Source organism: Rana temporaria, chromosome 9 (assembly GCF_905171775.1).
Source record: "Rana temporaria chromosome 9, aRanTem1.1, whole genome shotgun sequence".
Lineage (NCBI taxonomy): Eukaryota > Metazoa > Chordata > Amphibia > Anura > Ranidae > Rana > Rana temporaria.
The window spans coordinates 53,164,439-53,186,043 of record NC_053497.1 but is presented as its reverse complement, the minus strand read 5'-3'; the positions used below and the strand labels follow the sequence as shown (position 1 = coordinate 53,186,043).

The following is a 21,605-nucleotide window of genomic DNA, read 5'->3' as shown; positions in this document are numbered from 1 at the left end:
TACGCTGACCTAACTCGGAATCTACGCCCACCTAAGTTTAAGTGTATTCTCAAACAGAGATACACTTAAACCTATCTAAGATAGGACGGCTTGCGCCGTCCTATCTTAGGGTGCAATATTTAGGCTGGCCGCTAGGTGGTGCTTCCATTGCGGTCGGCGTCGAATATGTAAATCACTAGATACGCCTATTCACGAACGTACGTCCGCCCGTCGCAGTAAATTTTCCGTCGTTTCCGTAAGAGATAGGCCGCCTAAAGATAAAGCTGCCCCTAGGAGGCGTAGTCAATGTTAAGTATGGCCGCCGTTCCCGCTTTGAAATTCGAAAATTTTACGTTGTTTGCGTAAGTCGTCGGTGAATAGGTATTTACGTAGTTTACGTCCACGTCGAAATCAATAGGCCCGTGCGGCGTACTTAGCCGCAATGCACACTGGGAAATGTAGGCGGACGGCGCATGCGCCGTTCTAAAAAAACTTCAATCACGTCAGGTCAAGCCCCATTAACATAAAACACGCCCCCTCAGCTAAATTTTAATTAGGCACCATTACGCCCGCCCGCTTTAGGCTACGCCGCCGTAACTTAGCAGGCAAGTACTTTGAGAATCAAGTACTTGCCTCGCTAACATACGGCGGCGTAGCCTAAACACGCTAAGCTACGCCGCCGCAAAGTTAGGACACCCTACGTGAATCTAGCTAAATAAGCGTATATTGGATAGGTTTGCCCAAAAGTTATAGCGTCTACAAAATAGGGGATAGATTTATGGCATTTTTATTGTTATTATTTTTTTTACTAGTAATGGCAGCGATCTTTATCGCGACTGCGACATTATGGCGGACACATCGGACAATTCTGATGCTATTTTGGGACCGTTGTCATTTATACAGCGATCAGTGCTATAAAAATGCACCGATTAGTGTGTAAATGACACTGGCAGGGAAGGGGTTAACCACTAAGGGGCGAGGCAGGGGTTAAGTGTGACCTAGGGAGTGATTCTAACTGTAAGGGGGGGCTGGGCTATAAGTGACATGACAGTGATCACTGCTCCCGATGACAGGGAGCAGACGATCACTGTCCTGTTTTTCGGCAGAACAGGGAAATGCCTTGTTTACGTAGGCATCTCCCTGTTCTGCCTCTCCGTGACACGATCGCAGGCTGCTGGCGGACATCGAGTTTGCGGGAGGTCCGGGGGCACGGTCACAGAGAGTGCGGCTTCTTAAAGGTGACGTACAGGTAGGCCCAATTGGCCCACCGCTGCCGATGTATATTGGCGTGCATCGGTCGGCAAGTGGTTAAAGGGGTTGTAAAGGTAAAAAAAAAAAAAAAAATTCCCTAAATAGCTTCCTTTACCTTAATGCAGTCCTTCTTCACTTACCTCATCCTTCCATTTTGCTTTTAAATGTCCTTATTTCTTCTGAGAAATCCTCACTTCCTGTTCTTCTGTCTGTAACTCCACACAGTAATGCAAGGCTTTCTCCCTGGTGTGGAGAAAGCCTCTTGAGGGGGGAGGGGGCAATCAGGAGTGTCAGGACACTCTCTACTTTGCAGATAGAGAAAGAAGCTGTGTGTTAGTGGGCGTCCTGACACTCCTGCTCGTCCCCTCAAGAGGCTCTCCACACCAGGGAGAAAGCCTTGCATTACTGTGTGGAGTTACAGACAGAAGAACAGGAAGTGAGGATTTCTCAGAAGAAATTAGGACATTTAAAAGCAAAATGGAAGGATGAGGTAAGTGAAGGAGGACTGCACTAAGGTAAAGGAAGCTATTTAGGGAAAATAATTTTTACCTTTACAACCCCTTTAAAGTATAACTAAATGCAGAACAATTGTTTTGGTTTTGGATAGAGTGAAGAGGGGTTAGAACACCTGTCAGTTTGTATTGCTCTCTGTGCCCCCATTAAAGAGATTTACCCTCTCTAGAGTCTCGTTTACCATCATCATTGAAATTAAAAGTAGAAGAAATTACCCAATTTTTGGGGTGTCCCCACAAATGTAATAGAGGGGAAATCTTCTAATGGGGACACTAGTTCTGGTGACTTGGGGGTCCCCAATGAATTCCCTTGATTTACAGGGATTTCTTCTCACTTCCTGTTTGGCTATGGGACAGGAAGTGAAGGAAAATCTCCCCAATTGGGCACAGATAGATTTTTTTTTTTTCACTGACAGGGGTTATTACCCTGCCTTACTCTATCCAAAATGAAATAAAGTTCTACTTTAACCACTTCCATACTGGGCACTTACGCCCCTTCCTGCCCAAGCCAATTTTCAGCTTTCAGCACTGTCGCACTTTGAATGACAATTGCGCGGTCATGCTACACTGTACCCAAACAATTTTTTTATCATTTTGTTCCCACAAATAGAGCTTTCTTTTGGTGGTATTTGATCACCTCTGCGGTTTTTATTTTTTGCGCTATAAACAAAAGAAGAGTGACAATTTAAAAAAAAAACACTATTTTTTACTTTTTTATTTAATAAATATCACAATTTAAAAAAAAAAAAAACGTTTTTTTTCCTCAGTTTAGGCCGATATGTATTCTTCTACATATTTTTGGTAAAAAAAAAAATCGCAATGATCATATATTGATTGGTTTGCGCAAAAGTTATAGCGTTTACAAAATAGCTGATAGATTTATGGCATTTTTATTTTATTAATTTTTTTACTAGTATTGGCGGCGATTTGCGATTTTTTTACTGTCACCGTGACATTGCGGCGAACACATCGGACACTTTTGACACGTTTTTGGCGCCATTCACATTTATACAGCGATTAATGCGATAAATATGCACTAATTACTGTATAAATGTGACTGGCATTCAAGGGGTTAACACTAGGGGGTGAGGGAGGGGTTAATATGTATCCCTAAATTGTGTTCTAACTGTGGGGAAAGGGGGGTGACTGGGGGAGGTGACCGATGCTGTGTCCCTATGTACAAGGGACACAGATCGGTCTCCTCTGTCCCCTGACAGGACGTGGAGCTCTGTGTTTACACACAGAGCTCCACGTCTTGTCCCTGTAGCCGCCGATTCCGAGTGCCTGGCGGACATCGCGACCGCCAGGCACGCGCATCGGCATCTCGGGGACGCGCCGGGCGCGCGCGCGCGCCCCCAAGTGGCCACAAGAATACAGGACGCCAAATGACGTCCTGTTGAATTTTCAGAGTAACCGTGGAGCCGTCATTTGACGATGGCCCGGTACTCTAGTGGTTAAAGGGGTGGTTCCCCCGAAATTCATTTAAAAAAAAAATACTTTCTCCCGCTTAGTACAATAATGTACTCACCCGTCCCAGGAATCTAGGCGCCAGCATTCTTAATTCATCAGAAAGTAAACTTTATAAAATACAGCGATGGACGTTTCCATCTTAGCTCCTGGCATTCTGAAGCCCTATGCTGGAAAGAAATAGACACGCCCAGCCCCACTCAGACAGACCAGGAAGTGCCTGCTTCACAGACCATAAAGAAATGTAAACAAACGTTTTAAACATTTTTGTTTGGCGAACGGTTTTTAGGCTAACTATGCCCCTGTGTTTAAGGTTAAGTTGTTAGATAGGTGGAACCTCCACTTTAAGCTTTAAAATCTGATTGTTTTCCCTTCAAAGCTGCACCAGATTTTGCACTCTCCAGTCTTAGTAAATCTACCTCATGGCTTACGAGTAGCCAAGATAAGGGAAATAGATGAAAACACATCACAAAAATACATAAATGATTCAGAAGAAAAGTCCTCCACCTTGTGACACGCCACCGACACAGAGGTTAAGATGTACTCTTACTCCAGAACATAGACCCTCTAATAATGGAAGGTCATAAGAGCCTTTAAGTATCCATCATTCCAGGTTAGGCCCCATACACACTGTTAGATTGTCTGCAGATTTTTGTCTTCAGATTTACCAAAGCCATGTAGTGCAAGGGCCTGCCTGATTGCATACAAATTGAAACTCTTAAAGCGGAGCTCCACCCAAAAATGGAGCTTCCGCTTTTCGGAATCCCCCCCCCCCCTCCGGTGTCACATTTGGCACCTCTCAGGGGGGAGGGGGGGTCTAAGACAGGTATTTGCACCCACTTCTGGGAATACGATACTGCAGCAGACACGCCTCTACCCGCAGCCCCCGCTGTCTTCTGGGAACCACACTGTTCCCAGGAGAGAGCGAGGACCAGTGACGGCAAGGCGCGCTACTCACGCATGTGCAGTAGGGAACCGGGCAGCGAAGCCGCAACGCTTCACTTCCCGATTCCCTAAATCATCTTTTACTGCCCGCCTCGCATCACCGATGTTCCGCCCCTATGGCAGGGCCGTGAAGGCTGCTCTTGACAAAGCTGCAGCGGCGGACGAGCAGAGACCTTATCTCTCACCGTACGGAAGTTTACCCTCTCGGACGCCGCTGGGGAGAGGCTTCCAGAGGAAGGAGAAGTGTATTATTACTTATACAGTAGAAGTGTACTGTAGAAGTAGCAGCCTCTCCCCAGCGGCATCCGCACGGGGAAACTTACGCGGGCGGAGGGTGAGAGATAAGGGAACTATCTCTCTGCTCGTCCGCGGCTGCAGCTTTGTAAAGAGAAACCTTCACGGCCCTGCTGTAGAAGTAGTGTAAGTAGTGACAAGCTGCACCTGGGTGGCAGGTGACGGTGACAAGCTGCATCTGGGTGGCAGGTGACGGTGACAGGCTACATCTGGGTGGCAGGTGACAAGCTACATCTGGGTGGCAGGTGACAAGCTACATCTGGGTGGCAGGTGACAAGCTACATCTGGGTGGCAGGTGACAAGCTACATCTGGGTGGCAGGTGACAAGCTACATCTGGGTGGCAGGTGACAAGCTACATCTGGGTGGCAGGTGACAAGCTACATCTGGGTGGCAGGTGACAAGCTACATCTGGGTGGCAGGTGACAGTGACAAGCTGTATCTGGGTGGCAGGTGACGGTGACAAGCTACATCTGGGTGGCAGGTGACGGTGACAAGCTACATCTGGGTGGCAGGTGACGGTGACAAGCTACATCTGGGTGGCAGGTGACGGTGACAAGCTACATCTGGGTGGCAGGTGACGGTGACAAGCTACATCTAGGTGGCAGGTGACGGTGACAAGCTACATCTGGGTGGCAGGTGACAAGCTACATCTGGGTGGCAGGTGACAAGCTACATCTGGGTGGCAGGTGACAAGCTACATCTGGGTGGCAGGTGACAAGCTACATCTGGGTGGCAGGTGACAAGCTACATCTGGGTGGCAGGTGACAAGCTACATCTGGGTGGCAGGTGACAAGCTACATCTGGGTGGCAGGTGACAAGCTACATCTGGGTGGCAGGTGACAAGCTACATCTGGGTGGCAGGTGACAAGCTACATCTGGGTGGCAGGTGACAAGCTACATCTGGGTGGCAGGTGACAGGCTACATCTGGGTGGCAGGTGACAGGCTACATCTGGGTGGCAGGTGACAAGCTGCATCTGGGTGGCAGGTGACAAGCTACATCTGGGTGGCAGGTGACGGTGACAAGCTGCATCTGGGTGGCAGGTGACGGTGACAAGCTGCATCTGGGTGGCAGGTGACGGTGACAAGCTGCATCTGGGTGGCAGGTGACGGTGACAAGCTGCATCTGGGTGGCAGGTGACAGTGACAAGCTACATCTGGGTTGCAGGTGACGGTGACAAGTGACAAGCTGCATCTGGGTTGCAAGTGACAAGCTGCATCTGGGTTGCAGGTGACGGTGACAAGTGACAAGCTGCATCTGGGTTGCAGGTGACGGTGACAAGCTACATCTGGGTTGCAGGTGACGGTGACAAGCTACATCTGGGTTGCAGGTGACGGTGACAAGTGACAAGCTGCATCTGGGTTGCAGGTGACGGTGACAAGCTGCATCTGGGTTGCAGGTGACGGTGACAAGCTGCATCTGGGTTGCAGGTGACGGTGACAAGCTGCATCTGGGTTGCAGGTGACGGTGACAAGCTACATCTGGGTGGCAGGTGACGGTGACAAGCTACATCTGGGTTGCAGGTGACGGTGACAAGCTACATCTGGGTGGCAGGTGACGGTGACAAGCTGCATCTGGGTTGCAGGTGACGGTGACAAGCTACATCTGGGTTGCAGGTGACGGTGACAAGCTACATCTGGGTTGCAGGTGACGGTGACAAGCTACATCTGGGTTGCAGGTGTGACAAGCTGCATCTGGGTGGCAGTGGCAAGTGAAGGTGATGTACAGAATATTGCCACCTGATATTGGCCTGAAAAAACGATATCGGTCAACCCCCGATTCCACCAGCTGCCACCCTCCTGCCCAGTGACTCCTCAGGACCAGTGATTAGTACCGGCGTGTTTGGATCCTGGTCGGACCCCATCTGAACAAACCATCCAGGGGCCCCTGTACTGGACCAGTGATCTGTGACCACTGCCACTCATCATTGGCCAACTACAGGTGACAACTTCCTGGCAGGCTGAATCAGGTAGGGTCAGACTTGGATCCAAGCACTTCTGAGCTCATCTCTACACTCTGATTGGACAAGACAATGACAGTGGGTGGAGCTTAGCCATAAAGTCAGGGAAAGTCAGGCCCTCATACCAAAAGTGAAACTACATCAGAGAGGGGCACAGAAGTTGGGGTTTGGGTTAAAAAGGGTAACTAGCAGAGCCTTCCAGGAGACTTTTATTTTTATACATTTAGGGGGTCACATGAACATCTGGAAACCATGGCCAGTCCTCAGCTCTGTGTAGAACATGTGCTCCTCCAGGGGAAGCATGCAGTGTGTCATGTGTAGTTCCTCAGCACATGGAGACTTCTGATCTCCAATCATGTCCCCCAAACACCCCACCCCGTCCACACATTCGCCCCCATCCTCTCACTTTTCTCACTCACTTCTCTTCGGCTCCGCTCCGGTGACGTCACACAGCGCCCCACGTGTATTTACTTCCCCCTGCTCTCTTCCGACTTCCGCCCTCACGGCGCACTCGCTCAGGACCCCGGTTTGCCCATACTTAGCTGTCCACTTCAAATGATTATAACTTCTCAAGAAATCATTGCTGTGACTTGCTCCTATTTCTCAATCCTATTTGAAACTTTAATATAATTTGGGACTTTGGAGCTGATGATATCTCCAATATAATTATATTGTGTTCTTTGTGCTTCTATGTGGCATTATCGGGGAATCGGGAGCAGCTAGGGGCACCTTAGATGGCTGTGTACTGGTGACATCTAGTGGAGGAATTGGTAACTGCAGCCTGATGCAATATATGGACAAACTGTAATACTTTGAACGTAGAATGTAGAATGATTCATCATCATCATCGGATATTTTTGCATGTATAGACAGATGTATAAGGCTGCATTCACACCTGAGTTTCGTCGCCTGAAGTGCGATGCTCAAAAACGCTAGAGGGGAAAAAATACATTATTCCCTATGGAGATGGTTCACATCTCCACTCTAAAACGCCTGACGCGGAACGCCGCGTATCGGGCGGTTTGGGCATTTTTGAGTGTTTCCATTTCCCAGAGAAAGTAATGGAAACGCTCGATTCAAGCGACTAGCGCGACAACGAGCACTTGCTACGGGCGTTTTGTCGCTTTAATCAATAGAACATTTCACCCAGGCAGAAGATAAAAAAAATCTACCAACATAGCAACAAGTGATGAAAAGATGATAATTTTTCCTATTGGCTAAAATAAAAAACGTCAAAGTACAAAAACGTCGGCCGACGCTGTATGCAAACGCGCAAATAAGCATGAATACGCGCGACAAAACGCCGGAAAAAACGACTGAACGACCTACGCTCAGGTGTGAATGCAGCCTTAGGGAAGCTTTGTAACCTGTGGTAGGGCCAGTTCACACCATAAGGCTGGGTTCACACTGTTGTGCGCAGCGGCTCACAGCAGGGGTCCAGCACCTCCCTGTTCACCGTTTCAGGTCCAAATTTGGACTGGATTCTCGGCTGCATTCGGACCTGGACCAGACCAGACAGGACTTTTCTGCAAACCGCTCCGCAGCCATTGAGAGCCGTTTACAGTCTCCAGTCCTAACATGTGAATTGGATGCGGACACACATCCAATTCGCACAAGTGTGAACCCAGCCTCAAAGGTGCGTCTTTGTGTGGTTTTGTGCACAAAAAATATGGTAGGCATGACTTTTAAAACCGCACCAAACCAAATGCATGGTACTGCAGACACGCTCACGTTCCCAAAATGCGTGGGAACGCCATTATGAATTAGGATCCGTTCACGCCACTTGCCAATTGCCAATGCATGGAAACAATTTTAATAGTTGTACCTGGTGTTCTTTTTGCACATTCCTGCATTTGGCTCCCCCTTGGAATGAATAGTCTGTCAAAAATGCACTGATCAGGATCGTGCACGCGTTATGGTGTGAATCCGCTCTTAATAGCACCCATGCACATCTGCAACTGATACTTTGAAACTGATCATGTGCAATAGCCATACCTCCCAACGTTTTGAGATGAGACAGAGGGACACCTATCAGCAAAAGTATGCAGCATAGGACACACCCCTTGCCACTCCCCCTTAAAGGAGAATTGTACAAAAAAACAAGATTGGTTAAACCCACAAGTGCTTTTTTTTACCACTACTATTCCTTTATATTGGCTTTTGGAATTTGCAAATGCAGCAATTTGGAAATCAGATGAAAGGTTTAACGCTGGTAAACACTTTTTGAAAGATAAAAAGTGCATTTTATATACATCTATATAGATCAGACCAAAATGAGGGACTAATGAGGAAGAATGAGGGACAGAGGGACATTGCTCCAAATCAGGGACAGTCCCTCGAAATCAGGGACAGTTGGGAGATATGGCAATAGCTAGTATTTTTTTTATTTCAGCCCTTATCTAGCGCCGACAATTTATTCAATACAATCAGTCCCTGCGCTCAAAACAATGCCACAATGCAAGGACAAGGTAATCTAGAACCTAGGAAGAACATGCCAAATTGCGCCACCCCAAGATGTAGAGAATTATGTGTCAGCAAAAATACCCTACCTCCAAAAAAGAATCAAGCACTAATCTGCATGTTTACCCCCTAAGCATAAATTCCCCCTCCCCCAGTACAAATCCCCCCTTTCAGCAGAAATCCCCCCCCCAGCTTAAATCTTCTCATTCTCAGGATATGATCCCATATGTTTGATCGCTCAGTTCTCAGTGCAGAGGTGCCTGGGGGCCAGATACAGCATCGGACCCATGCTGCATCCACCTAGGTAAGTATGAATCTGAAAAAAAAAACTTTACTTCTCTTTTAAATACCACCTCTTGTTAAAGTATATGTATATCCAATCACCAAAATCTCTTACAGGTTTAAAATGTTAATATTTTTCAAAAAAAAAATTCAATTGTTTTAATCAAATTATACCTTGAGGTTATCAGAACAGAAAAAGAAGATACATCTTCCAGTGCAGACACTTGTTCCAATGACACCTGTCTGACAGAGGATTCTCCCTCACTTCAGAGAGAGTTCATATATTGAGCAGCACCAGAACCTTGGGCACTATGTGGGTCAGATGCCACCGTCTAAAAACCAATGGGGTAGATTCAGGTAGATTTGCGCAGTTTTTACGGAGGCGCATGGCACCGTTTTTGCCCTGCGCCCCCGCAAATTATCTGCGCTACCCTTGATTCACGGAGCAGTAGGGGGCATGGATCATTTAAATTAGGCGCGTTCCCGCGCCGAGCGTAGTGCGCATGCTCCGTCGGGAAACTTTCCCGGCGTGCATTGCGGTAAATGACGTCGCAAGGACGTCATTTGCTTCAAAGTGAACGTGAATGGCGTCCAGTGCCATTCACGATTCACTTACGCAAACGACGTAAATTTCAAATTTCGTGACGCGGGAACGACGGGTATACGTAGCATTGGCTGCCCCTGCTAATAGCATGGGCAACCTTACGCAAAAACCGACGTACGCAAACAACGTAAACTGCGTACGCAGGGCTCGCGTAGGGTTGTGAATCGGCGTTAGTATGCAATTTGCGGGAACGCTACCTATCGGCCTGCGTAAGAATGCAGCCTAAGATATGACGGCATAAGGAGCCTTATGCCAGTCATTTCTTAGGCTACAGTCGGCGTATCGAGGTTCCTGAATCAGGAGCATTCGATACGCCGGGGCAAGTAAGCAATTGCGCTGCGTAACTATGGTTACGCAGGCGCAATTGCTCTTTGAATCTACCCCAATGACATCATAGGTTGATAAGGAAGATGTCAGGTGCCTGAGGACACCCTAGTTTGCCCCTCATCTGCTCCTTTCTTTCAGCACTGGGGTTAAGTTAACTAAAGAAGGCCATACACGGTAACATTTCAAACTAATTTTCTTTTCAAAATCAGAATTTTTTTTATTTTTTTTTTGTGATCCGATGATGACACCATTGATTTTTGAAATTCAGTACCAGTGTGCATAGGTGTATTTGATTTGTAAGAGTAAACGACATCTAATGTTGGGTGTCCTACATGCTGCTGTGAGTGTAAAAATATTAGTTTAGTTTTTAAAATGGAGTGCCTCAAGACTGTGCGTCATTTTAAAGGGTGCCTTGACTAAAAACAGGTTGAGAAACACTGGGTTATAGTGTACATAGAAAGGGAACAAAGCTTACCTGGAGGTCCGTGCAGGATATCTTGGCCATACGCCATGCATGGTGTCAGTGTGTAGTGACTGCAGATCCCAGAGATATTTTAACACATTATTAAAGGCACGCAGAGGCTACTTTTACACGTCCCTGCACTTACTCATAGAGTCCCCTGTCTGTGAGTATGAAACAGGTCAGGAGTCAGAACTCTTTTTATGTGTAATGATCCTTTAATATCTTCTTCTGAAGTTCAGAGGAAAATTCCTTTTATTCCCGGACAGGTCTGACTGTGGTTGTTAGAGTTCTAGACACCTGAAAACACACCCTCCATCACACACCAACACTACTACTATCCAATTTAAAAATGTACAGTATACTGTATGATAACCTCCTCCACTACCATCAATATAGCATTGTCATACTGACCTAATGACGTTTATCATTTCAAAATATTTTTATGGACAGAAGCCGACTTAGGCCGCGTACACACGGTCGGACAAAACCGATGAGAACGGACCGAGGTTCAGTTTCATCGGTCCAAACCGACCGTGTGTATAGCCCATCGGTCTGTTGTCCTTCGGTCCAAAATTTTAAAACATGCTTCAAAACCGAACCGATGGACCGCTGCCCGATCGGTCCAAACCGATGGTTAGTACAGAAAGCATCGGTTCAAAACCTGCGCATGCTCAGAATCAAGTCGACGCATGCTTGGTAGCATTGAACTTCGTTTTATTCAGCACGTCGTGTGTTTGACGTCACCGCGTTCTGACCCGATCGATTTTTGGAATGATGGTGTGTACGCACATCAGACCATCAGGCCACTTCGGCGGTGAACCGATGGAAATGGCCCGTCGGACCATTCTCATCAGTTTGGAACGACCGTGTGTACGCGGCCTGTTTGTCAACAATTTGTGTACTATTCAAAGTTGCAGGTACACAAAGCATGTAAGAAAGGAGGATTTTACACTATTTGTGGCAGGTAAAACTCTGCACTAGATGTAAGAAAAATTAACTGTTTAATACTGTGTCCAAAACACCAGTTTTGGGGAGCCGCCCTTACAAACATCGAAATACAAGAAAGTCAAAAATAGCTTAAAAATAAACATGTTGCTCTAACCTTAAGGCCTTGTACTCACGAGCAGACATGTCCGATGAAACCGGTCCGCGGACCGTTTTCATCGGACATGTCTGCCCGGGGACTGCCCGGGGACTTCTGTTCGATGGCTGTACACACCATCGAACAGAGGTCCGCGCGTAAACAATACGCGGGGCGTGTCCGCGGTGTCGCCGCGTCGATGACGTGGGCGGCATGCCTTTAAAATGCTTCCACGCATGCGTCGAAGTCATTCGACGCATGAGAGGGATGGCGGGCGGCCGGACATGTACGGTAGGTCTGTACAGACGACCGTACATGTCCGGGCGGACAGGTTTCCAGCGGACTGTTTTAAAGCAAGTCCAGGAAACAGTTGTCCGCTGGAAACCTGTCCGATCCGCCCGAAAATGGTCCGTTCGGGCCTACACACGGCCAAACATGTCTGCTGAAACTGGTCCGCGGACCAGTTTCAGCAGACATGTTTGGTCGTGAGTACGGGGCCTAACAGTAAATAAATGTGGAGTCGAACAATTCTCCTAGGAAACGTCATGAAAAAAAAAAAACACAATTTAGTGTGTTTGTATTTACAAACTGCATAAATACCAATAATACTACATAAAAAGTGATATCCTTAAAACAGGGCTCGACAAACCCTGGGCGCCAGGTCGCATTTGCAACTGGGTATCCTGTCACCGCGCACACATCTTCCACGTTGGGCCGCGCCGGCGGGTAATTGAGGCCGCGACTTTGCGGCCTTCTGCAGTCCTATGATTGCTTCTGGAATCTGGCACCCTCTTGTGGTGGCCGTTGGTATGACAAGACAACCAATGCTAATGGAGCTTCCCCTGTTTTCACTGCCTGCCCATCTCCTTCCCTTTACTTAGAACCCCAAACATTATATATATATATATATATATATATATATATATATATATATATATATATATATATTTTTTTTTTTTATTCTAACACCCTATAGAATAAAATGGCGGTCGTTGCAATACTTTCTGTCACACTGTATTTGCGCAGCGGTCTCACAAGCACACTTTTTGGGGAAAGAATACTCTTTTTTAATAAAAAAATAAGACAACAGTAAAGTTAGCCCAATTTTTTTTTGTATATTGTGAAATATAATGTTACGCCAAGTAAATTGATACCCAACATGTCACGCTTCAAAATTGCGTCCGCTCGTGGAATGGCGACAAAATGTCACCCTTTAAAATCTCCATAGGCGACGTTTAAAAAATTCTACAGGTTGCATGTTTTGAGTTACAGAGGAGGTATAGGGCTAGAATTATTGCTCTCGCTCTACCAATCATGGCGATACCTCACATGTGTGGTTTTAACACCTCTTTCAAATGCAGGCGCTACTTACGTATGCGCTCGCTTCTGCACGCAAGCTCAGAGGGACAGGGCGCGTTCCTGGCTCCTAACTTTTTTAGCTTGCTCCTAGATTCCAAGCAAATTTGTCACGCCCTGCCTTAAAAAGTAAACTCAAAACCACAAAGAATGAAACATGAATGAAAAGATAGGCCTCTTACCAGAGACTAGAAACATAAAAGATGGATCTCTTACCAATAATAAAAGTCCCTATCACAGTTCACAGACCAATTTGTCTCAATAGATGGGGTACCTCCACAACTATTGACTAGTCACAATCAATGGGAAGGAAGAACAAGGAGGTGTATACGGAGAACCAACAACGGTATACCATGTGATAGTATATACTTTATTATACAAAATTTTTCAAAAATGTACCAAAACTTGGAAGGCAACAATGACCCACCCTTCCAACACCAATTAAAAAGGTTAAAAAAGACAATTGTCATTAATTTTCAGCACAAAAGACCTCACTCATATTGCAGATATACTACATGTGGCCTTTATGTGCTTCCTAATGTTTCAAAGCCCAAGAGGTCTAGGTAGGGGGTCATTGGATGCTTGTGAAAGACTTGTCCCTTGCTGGGCTGATTGTAGGCTATGTGCAACACTGACTCCTTCGTTACCTCCGACAATTCTGTGAGCCATGCCACTTGGCTAGAATGTACGCATAATAGGAAGAAGTGCCATAGTAAGAATGTTCATCAGCTGCTGTCTGAACCCTCCAAACCCTTCAAACTGGGTTTGTATGTGGACAGTCACGAATAGGGGATGATGTCCAGAGATGTATATTTATCTAGAACAGGGCAATATTGATTAATGTACTCCCCAAATCAGAAGTGGATGATTCTCATGGTACGTTTATACTGTAGTCAGGGCCATTTCAAGGAATTTGGGGCCCCAAGCAAAATGGACATGGAGGCCCCCCAATTCCCCCCCCCGCACGCATGCAAAGCCTACAGGAACTACAGCATAGCGATACAGTTTAAGTTACTCCCCTCCTCATTCCTGTGTTCTTCTTACTCCCCTCCCCCTCCCTGTGTCCTTCTTACTCCCCCCTCCCCATGTTTTCTTTTACTCCCCCTCCCTATGTTTTTTTTACTCCCCCATGTTCTTTTTAACCCCCCCCCCTCTCTGTGTCCTTCTTACTCCCCCTCCTTGTGTCCTTCTTACTCCCCTCCCCCATCTGATGTTTTTTTTTAGCCTCACTTCCGGGTCTTGTTCCCCGGGGGAGTGGGCGTGTCGCTCCTTTTCCCTTGACGCCTCGTTATGGGAGCAATGTCTCCTGGGAGTGACGTTACAAGACTCACAGGAGACCATCTTAAATAGTAATGCGTGTATTCTCGAGGGTCACGTGACTCGCATTACATCACGGAATCCAGGAAGTCTTTGCTTGTGGGCTTCACAATGCCCACAAGCAAGATGGAAAAGCCCAGGATTATTTTTTAAAAGTTCATATTTATGACGGAAACCAAACTGATAGACGTACAAGCGGCTAGCAAGTAAATGGTACATTGCTATCTATATTACTAAGCATTGCACATAGTAACAAAAATTCCAGAAACCGCGGAACATCAGTGTATGGCTGTTGTGTTCTGTCCAGACCGCATGTCAGGCAACGCTTGTCAGATGGACTACAGAGTGAGGTTTGGAATTCTGGTGCGCCTGTTACGTCAATGCATTTTGCATACTTCTACGTATGCTTCGTCTTACTAGAGACACATGACTCCTTTGCGCTTTGCGTTCAACCCAGGTAATCCAAGTGGGCTGTGAGGGAAACTGGTGCCACAGCTATGGTTCCTGCAAGCCACCAAAGTCCTGCAAGCCACCAGTGTCGGTTAACATTTTTGAAGCCCTCCCATGACTTCTAACTGCAGCCCTGATGGATGGATTGGGCAACTGGGACCCTGTTGTGTCAACTGTACATCCATAAACGCTGGTTGATAGCAAAGCTACAGCCTGATTTAATAGAGACATTTATTTCATACAGTATGTGTCTATGCTATAAACCAGCAGTTCTGGATGCAGAGAACCTCATGTAATACCAAACATCCAATACACCTAATATCCACTCTCTTATGCTTCACACTCCCCTGTAATGCCCACTGCTCCATTCACCAAGAGGAGTGAGAAAACCACTGTGTGAACTCTTGGTCAAGACTTATGGCGCATACACACGATCGGAAATTTTGTCTAGAAAACCGTGTTTTTTTTTCTGACGGAATGTTGAATGAATGAGAAACTTATATAGCGCGACACATTCTAACTGAATCGCCTCTGGGCGCTTGATGTACCTGTCTCTTTTGATATCAATGTTGGCTTAAACTTGTGTTGCATACACACGATCACATAAATCTTGTCAGAAATTCCGACGGTTAAGAACGCGGTGATGTACAAGACGTACGACGAGTCGAGATGCATACAGATGAGTGGATTTTCCAATAGGATTTTTTTCCGTCGTAAAAATAGAGAACCTGTTCTCAATCTTTCGTTGGCGGAAATTCCGACAGCAAAAGTCCAATGGAGCATACACACGGTCAAAATTTCCGACCAAAAGCTCACATCAGATTTTTCTTGTCGGAATTTCCGATCGTGTGTACGCGGCATTAGAGTTTACACAGGGCTGGAGACTCTCTCCCCAACCCTTGAGTGCCTAATAGCTAGGCACCAGTGCTGTCACATGGGGAAAAATCAGAATCACATGCTCCTCCATACTCAGAATTGCCAGATCTTTTTCTTCTCCCATCAGCCAAACTAGTGAAAGGAAAATTAGTATGCAACTACTATGCAACTTAAAGGCAGTTGTATGGACAAAGCACAGATTCATTCTCAAAACAGTCGTTTCTTCCCTAGGCTGTGGGCCTGTTAAACACTGTGAAGCTAGGTAATGCTTGAGGGCCATTGACTGGTTTAGAACAGGAATGGTTTGTTTGTTTGTGGATTAAACTTGCAGTCAATTTAGCCTGTGACAGAGGAAAGGGAGCAAGCAGAAACATGTTTCATATAGGAAGACAAAGTTCTCGTTAGTTTCTTTGACATTGGATTTAGACATGGGGCTCCTCTTGGATGCCACTTAAAGACTAGGGCAGCTGTCCAGAGGGACATATGCTAGCAATAAACATCAACGTTAACATACTCTGTGCCCATAGGTCTTCTGTTGGCATCCAATGACTCCAGCCATGATCCATTGATGCTGTAAATTGGGAGACATGTTCAGTAGTAAAGCACAGAGGGTTGCGATTGTGGCTCCCCATGCACACATTTTTAGTGCAGATCTACTCCTGCTTTCTACTTGATTGTTTCTAGAAACCTGCAACCTAACATCATGAATGGACACCATTACAAGCACAAGGATCTCCTTCCAACTCCACATCAAAGACTTTGCCTCTCAACTCTGGCCCTCTGGAATGGCAATTGGAAATCTTCTGAAGGTCTTACCAGTAAGTCATACATCTTCGAGAGAGCATGGGAGAATAAACCATTCTCATTGCAATATTCTTCAAATATCATTAACTTTCGCGCAAAGTTGCCAGACAGAGGTAGGGTCTGTAAAAAATGTTTCAATTGTGTCGCACGATAGAGATCTTATTGATATAAGTTGGAACTAGATGTCAGTGTTTGCCAGGTGGGCCACGATCCTGCTACTAGGAAATGAGAAGCCTGGTAAAGTCCTTTTTCTAGTAGTACCCCAAAAGCCTCCTTCCGCAGTCCTGGTGCAAATTGTGGGTTCCCCAAAATGGAGGAATAGTGGGGACTCTAATGTTAAGAGCTTCCCTTTAGAAATGAGTCTATGACATGTTCTTATCGTAGGGCCTATCAGTGGATGTGTCTTAATCGTAGGTGGGAGTTCCTTGAAGCACCTATGTAATAGCGGCCTACTCTGTGCTTGCTCCAAGCTCAGCCATATCTTTAGGTCTCCATGTCGGCACCAGTCAATTATTCGACTTAGTATGGCTGTTTGATAATATTTATATACGTCAGATATGGCCAGCCCGCCGTATTGTTTAACCGCTTTAGCCCTGGACCATTATGCAGCTAAAGGACCACTTTTTGCGATTCGGCACTTCGACGCTTTAACTGACAATTGTGCGGTCGTACGACGTGGCTCCCAAACAAAATTGTCATCCTTTTCTTCCCACAAATAGAGATTTCTTTTGGTGGTATTACCTCTGCGGTTTTTATTTTTTGCGCTATGAACAAAAATAGAGCGGCAATTTAAAAGAAATTCAATATTTTAGAATTTTTGTAATTTTCACAGTAATTCGTGCTATAAAAATGCACTGATTACTGTGAAAATTACACTGGCAGTGAAGGGGGTTAACCACTAGGGGCCGCTGAAGGGGTTAAGTGTTTCCTAGGAGGTGATTCTTACTGTGTGGGGGCGTGGCCTGGCGTGACACGTCACTCATCATCTGTTCTCGCTGACAGGGAACAGACAATCAGTGACACTGCCACTAGGAAGAACGGGGAAAGGTTTGTTTACACTTACCTCTCCCTGTTCTTCAGCTCTGTGACCCGATCGCGGGACACCAGCAGCGATCGGGTCCCGCGGGCGTGGTCACGGAGCTCAGAATCGGTTTGCTGGGCATCTTAAAGGAGACGTACAGGTACGTGGATATGCCCAGCCGCGCCGCTCTGCTGACGTATATCAGCGTGAGGCGGTCCTTAAGTGGTTAAGAAGGGTCAACAAGGATCTTTTGACCCTTGGGTGTTTCTGTGCCCAGATAAATCCAGTAAAGAGTGTATCAATATGTTTAAAATATTGCCTAGGGATAGCAAAGGGTAATGCCTGAAATAAGTATAGAAACTTTGGTAAAATTTTCATTTTGAGTATATTACTGTCAGCCTAGCCAGCCACCGAATGGCGCAAATGCGCGGTGGAACAGCGCTTCGGCGCATGCGGGTGCGCAAACGGCGCACGCGCATGCGCGGTCCGGCGGCGCATGCACGGGCACGCACACGCGCGCACACCCCAGAACCAATCAGAGGCCTGACCGGCCTATTTATACCAGCCCCTGTCTCATGACAGGTTGCTGGTTTGTCGTCAGCTCCTGCCTGAACTTCTGTTACTGTACCTGCCTCATTTTGACCCAGATTTCCTCATGACTCTGCTCTCTCTCCTGAACCTGACCTTTGGCTTACGTCCCTGGATTTGCTGCTGTCTCCAACCCCTGACCTCTGGCCTGTACCTTTTGGACTTGCTACCTTCTTCAGCCCCTTGACCTTCTGCTTGCACCCCGGATCCACCTTCAGTCCTTGCCCCTTGGAACGTGCTCTGTGTACCTGAACTGTCTTGCTATCTAAACCACAGCCTGTCTCCAGTGAATCCCCACCGGCTAAGCTTCCTGTCCGGCACCTCCAATCAAGCTCAGCTGCTCCGCTGGAACCGGTGCCTCCTTGCGCTCTCCCCCTCTGTCTCAACTCCAGGGGGCGGAAAGCGCCAGGTCGCAAAGGTGAGCCGCCCTTAGCATCTCGGTCTCGGTGAGTATGTACCTGACAATTACCTCTTCCAAACCAGGAATGGAACCCCTTATTCCACCTCTCCAAGAGGTTCCGAAACCCTTTGTAGAAGTGGTGGAAAATTAAGATCAAACGTATGTGAGAGGTCTGCTGGGATACGAGTACCCAAGTTATTCAGGGCGTGATCCGTCCATTAAAATTTATAGCTGGATTTCAATAATTTCAGCATATCTTTAGGCATTGTGATTCCCATGGCCTCTGACTTAGTTAAACTGATCTTAAAATATGATAAGGAGCCATATCTCTCCATTTCAGAATAAAGGTTAGGAAGGGATATCATTGGGTTAGTCAATGAAAAGAGCATGTCATCAGCATAGGCCGAGATCTTATACTGGGTTCTTCAGGCAAAGCTTTTAAAATTGTTTTAGATTTTTTAGAGTGGGGAAGGGTTGGATTGTCTGTCAAGCTTTGTTATGTCCGTTTCCCCACTGTGGGTATTCATCCCTTTATTTGTCCTGGTGACCAAACAAAAAGTGAGGGGAAATCCAACATTATAGGATTGTCAATAGAACATGTGGTGACGGTAAGTCTTCTAATAGGGACACCTTTTTCCGGAGACAACTGTGTAAGAGGAGAATTTGCCTTGATTTGGGGAAATTTCTTTTCACTTCCTGTTTCATCTCATGCAAGGGAAGTAAAGCCAAATCTCCCCTACAGGACACAGATAGCAAAAAAAAAAATGATATAGCCAGATTCATGTAGACTTACAACGGCGTATCAATAGATACGCAGTCGTAAGTCCGAATGCGCGCCGTCGTATATTTAAGCGTATTCTGGAAACCAGATATGCTTAAATTTGGCCAATATACGACCGACGTAAGTCTCCTACGCCGTTGTATCTTATGTGCATATTTACGCTGGCCGCTAAGGGCGTGTACGTGGATTTACGCGTTGAATATGTAAATGAGCAAGATATGCCGATTCACGAACGTACGTACGCCCGTCACAGTAAGATACGCCGTTTACGTAAAGATAAACCAGCAAAAAGATGGCGCAGCCCATGCAAGGTGTGGACGACGGAACAGCCGTCGTATTTTATGTCGTTTTGCGTAAGCGTACGTGAATGGGACTGGGCGTAGGTTACATTCACGTCGAAAGCATTGAGCCAACGTCGTTACGTAGGGAGTATTTGCGACGTGATTCTGAGCATGCGCCGTATGAGCGGCCCTCATTTACATGGGGTCACGGATAATTTAAATGTAGGCCGCCCACTACATGCCTACTTTGAATTAGGCGGGGTTACGCCGGCCCATTTGCGATATGCCGGCGTAACTTACGGAGCAAGTGCTTTGTGAATACTGTACTTGCCTCTCTATGTTACGTCGGCGTAGTGCATATGAGATGCGCTACGCCGGTGCAGTGTCATATTCTGCTGCCTATCCTAGAATGCTGCGGAAGTCACGTGACGGGCAACTGCGCATGCGCAATGCGCTCCAACGGCAAATGTGATGCGTTCCAGGGGATTTACAACACTACCCTTCAGTGAACCATCACAATTTGTCACGGAAGTGACGTATTACCATACAGGGAGCGGGGGGAGAGAGAGAGAGACCCATTCACAGCGACAGAGAAATAGAGATATAGAGATACTCAAATACATTGAGAGCGAGAGAGAGATGGTGTACATATATGTTATATAACGGAAGTAATGCACATAGGGGAGGTAATCCCCTCCCTGAGCCCCGGTTCTCTCTCAGTATCTCTCTATCTGTATCCCTCTCTCGCTCTGAATGTATCTCAGTATCTCTATATGTCTATTTCTCTGTCGCTCTGAATGGGTCTCTCTCTCTGTCCCCCCCCCCCGCTCTGTGTATAGTAATACGTCACTTCCGTGACAAATTGTGATGGGTTCACTGAAGGGTAGTGTCGTGAATCCCCTGGAACGCATCACATTTGCCGTTGAAACGCATTGCGCATGCGCAGTTCGCCACCACGTGACTTAGGCAGCATTCTGCGATAGGGAGCAAACGGTGACACTACACCGGCTTAAACATACGCCGCTCTACCTGAATCCGGCTAATAGTGTTTTTAGTCCTTTACCATTCTATCCAAAACAAAAACAAAACAAATAGGTTATAAATATGTTTAAAAATGCATTTAAATACATTTAAATAAAAAATAAAAAAGGTTATAAATACAATTAAAAATACATTTTAACATTAAAAGGAAAATATGTATGTAATCCCTTCAGTCATGTAGTAAATGTTGTGAATCCATTATCTGGATTTATCTCCTCTCAACACTAATATTAACCTGACAGGCACATTGTAATAATTCATTCACACACATATACACTAGTGGCAGATAACTACTACTTAAGCAGGGCCTACTATACACTAATCCCCGGGTTATTGTATAGTTATGCCCTTAATGCCTGCTCTTGTAAAATGCTCAAAATAGAATAATCCCATATATATTATCTCTACGTAAGTCGAGCCATAAGTGTATGCACAGGACTATTCTGACAGTGGCCATGTTGGAACATTTTAGTTCTGCCGGACCAGTCAGAGTTACGAGTGTGTCATCTGTAAAGTAGGAAGGGGTGACTCCTTCCAATCTCTTAATAAGGTCCTAATTGATGTACTGTGCGGTGATAATTCACTCTTTACAGGTCATAAATATCTAGTCAGTTCTTTCATAAAGACCCCCTATAAATACACCCTTATATTTATTAGCATTGTTAAGCTGACATGTCCATTGTTATGGGAAGCTGCTACTAAGAGCCCATAAACAAGTCATCTCCTAAATATACATGTAGTAATACCTTTTCATTTTACGTACATAAACGTTATCCTGAAAACCAAATGTATCTTCATGCAAACTCCAACGCAAATGCAAAATTTATCACCCACGCGATTTAATGAGATTATTATTTTTTTTTTTTAATGAGATGACGGACTTTAAGGGTTTTATAAACTTTTGGTTTGACAAATTTAAAATTGTAAATCTCACCATATACAGTAAGGCCTGGTACACACGATAGGATTTATCCGCGGATACGGTCCGCCGGACCGTATCCGCGGATAAATCCTCTGCGGATTTTAATCCGATGGAGTGTACACACCATCGGATTGAAATCTGCG

General features: G+C 46.1%; 1 protein-coding gene across 5 annotated transcripts in view; it reads right to left on the bottom strand.

Annotated features, from left to right (window-relative positions):
* The window catches only part of VARS1 (valyl-tRNA synthetase 1), a 101,994-nt gene that overhangs the window by 60,005 nt on the left and 20,384 nt on the right, over window positions 1-21,605 (bottom strand). The window contains exon 1 of one of the 5 annotated variants that reach the window (XM_040323486.1): window positions 6,828-6,928. The exons of 3 other annotated variants lie outside the window; for them this stretch is intronic. The gene's annotated coding sequence lies outside the window, so the exon portion shown is untranslated. Of the gene's footprint in view, window positions 1-6,827; window positions 6,929-21,605 lie in introns of those variants that run through there. One more of the 5 variants, XM_040323487.1, reaches the window with a different exon arrangement.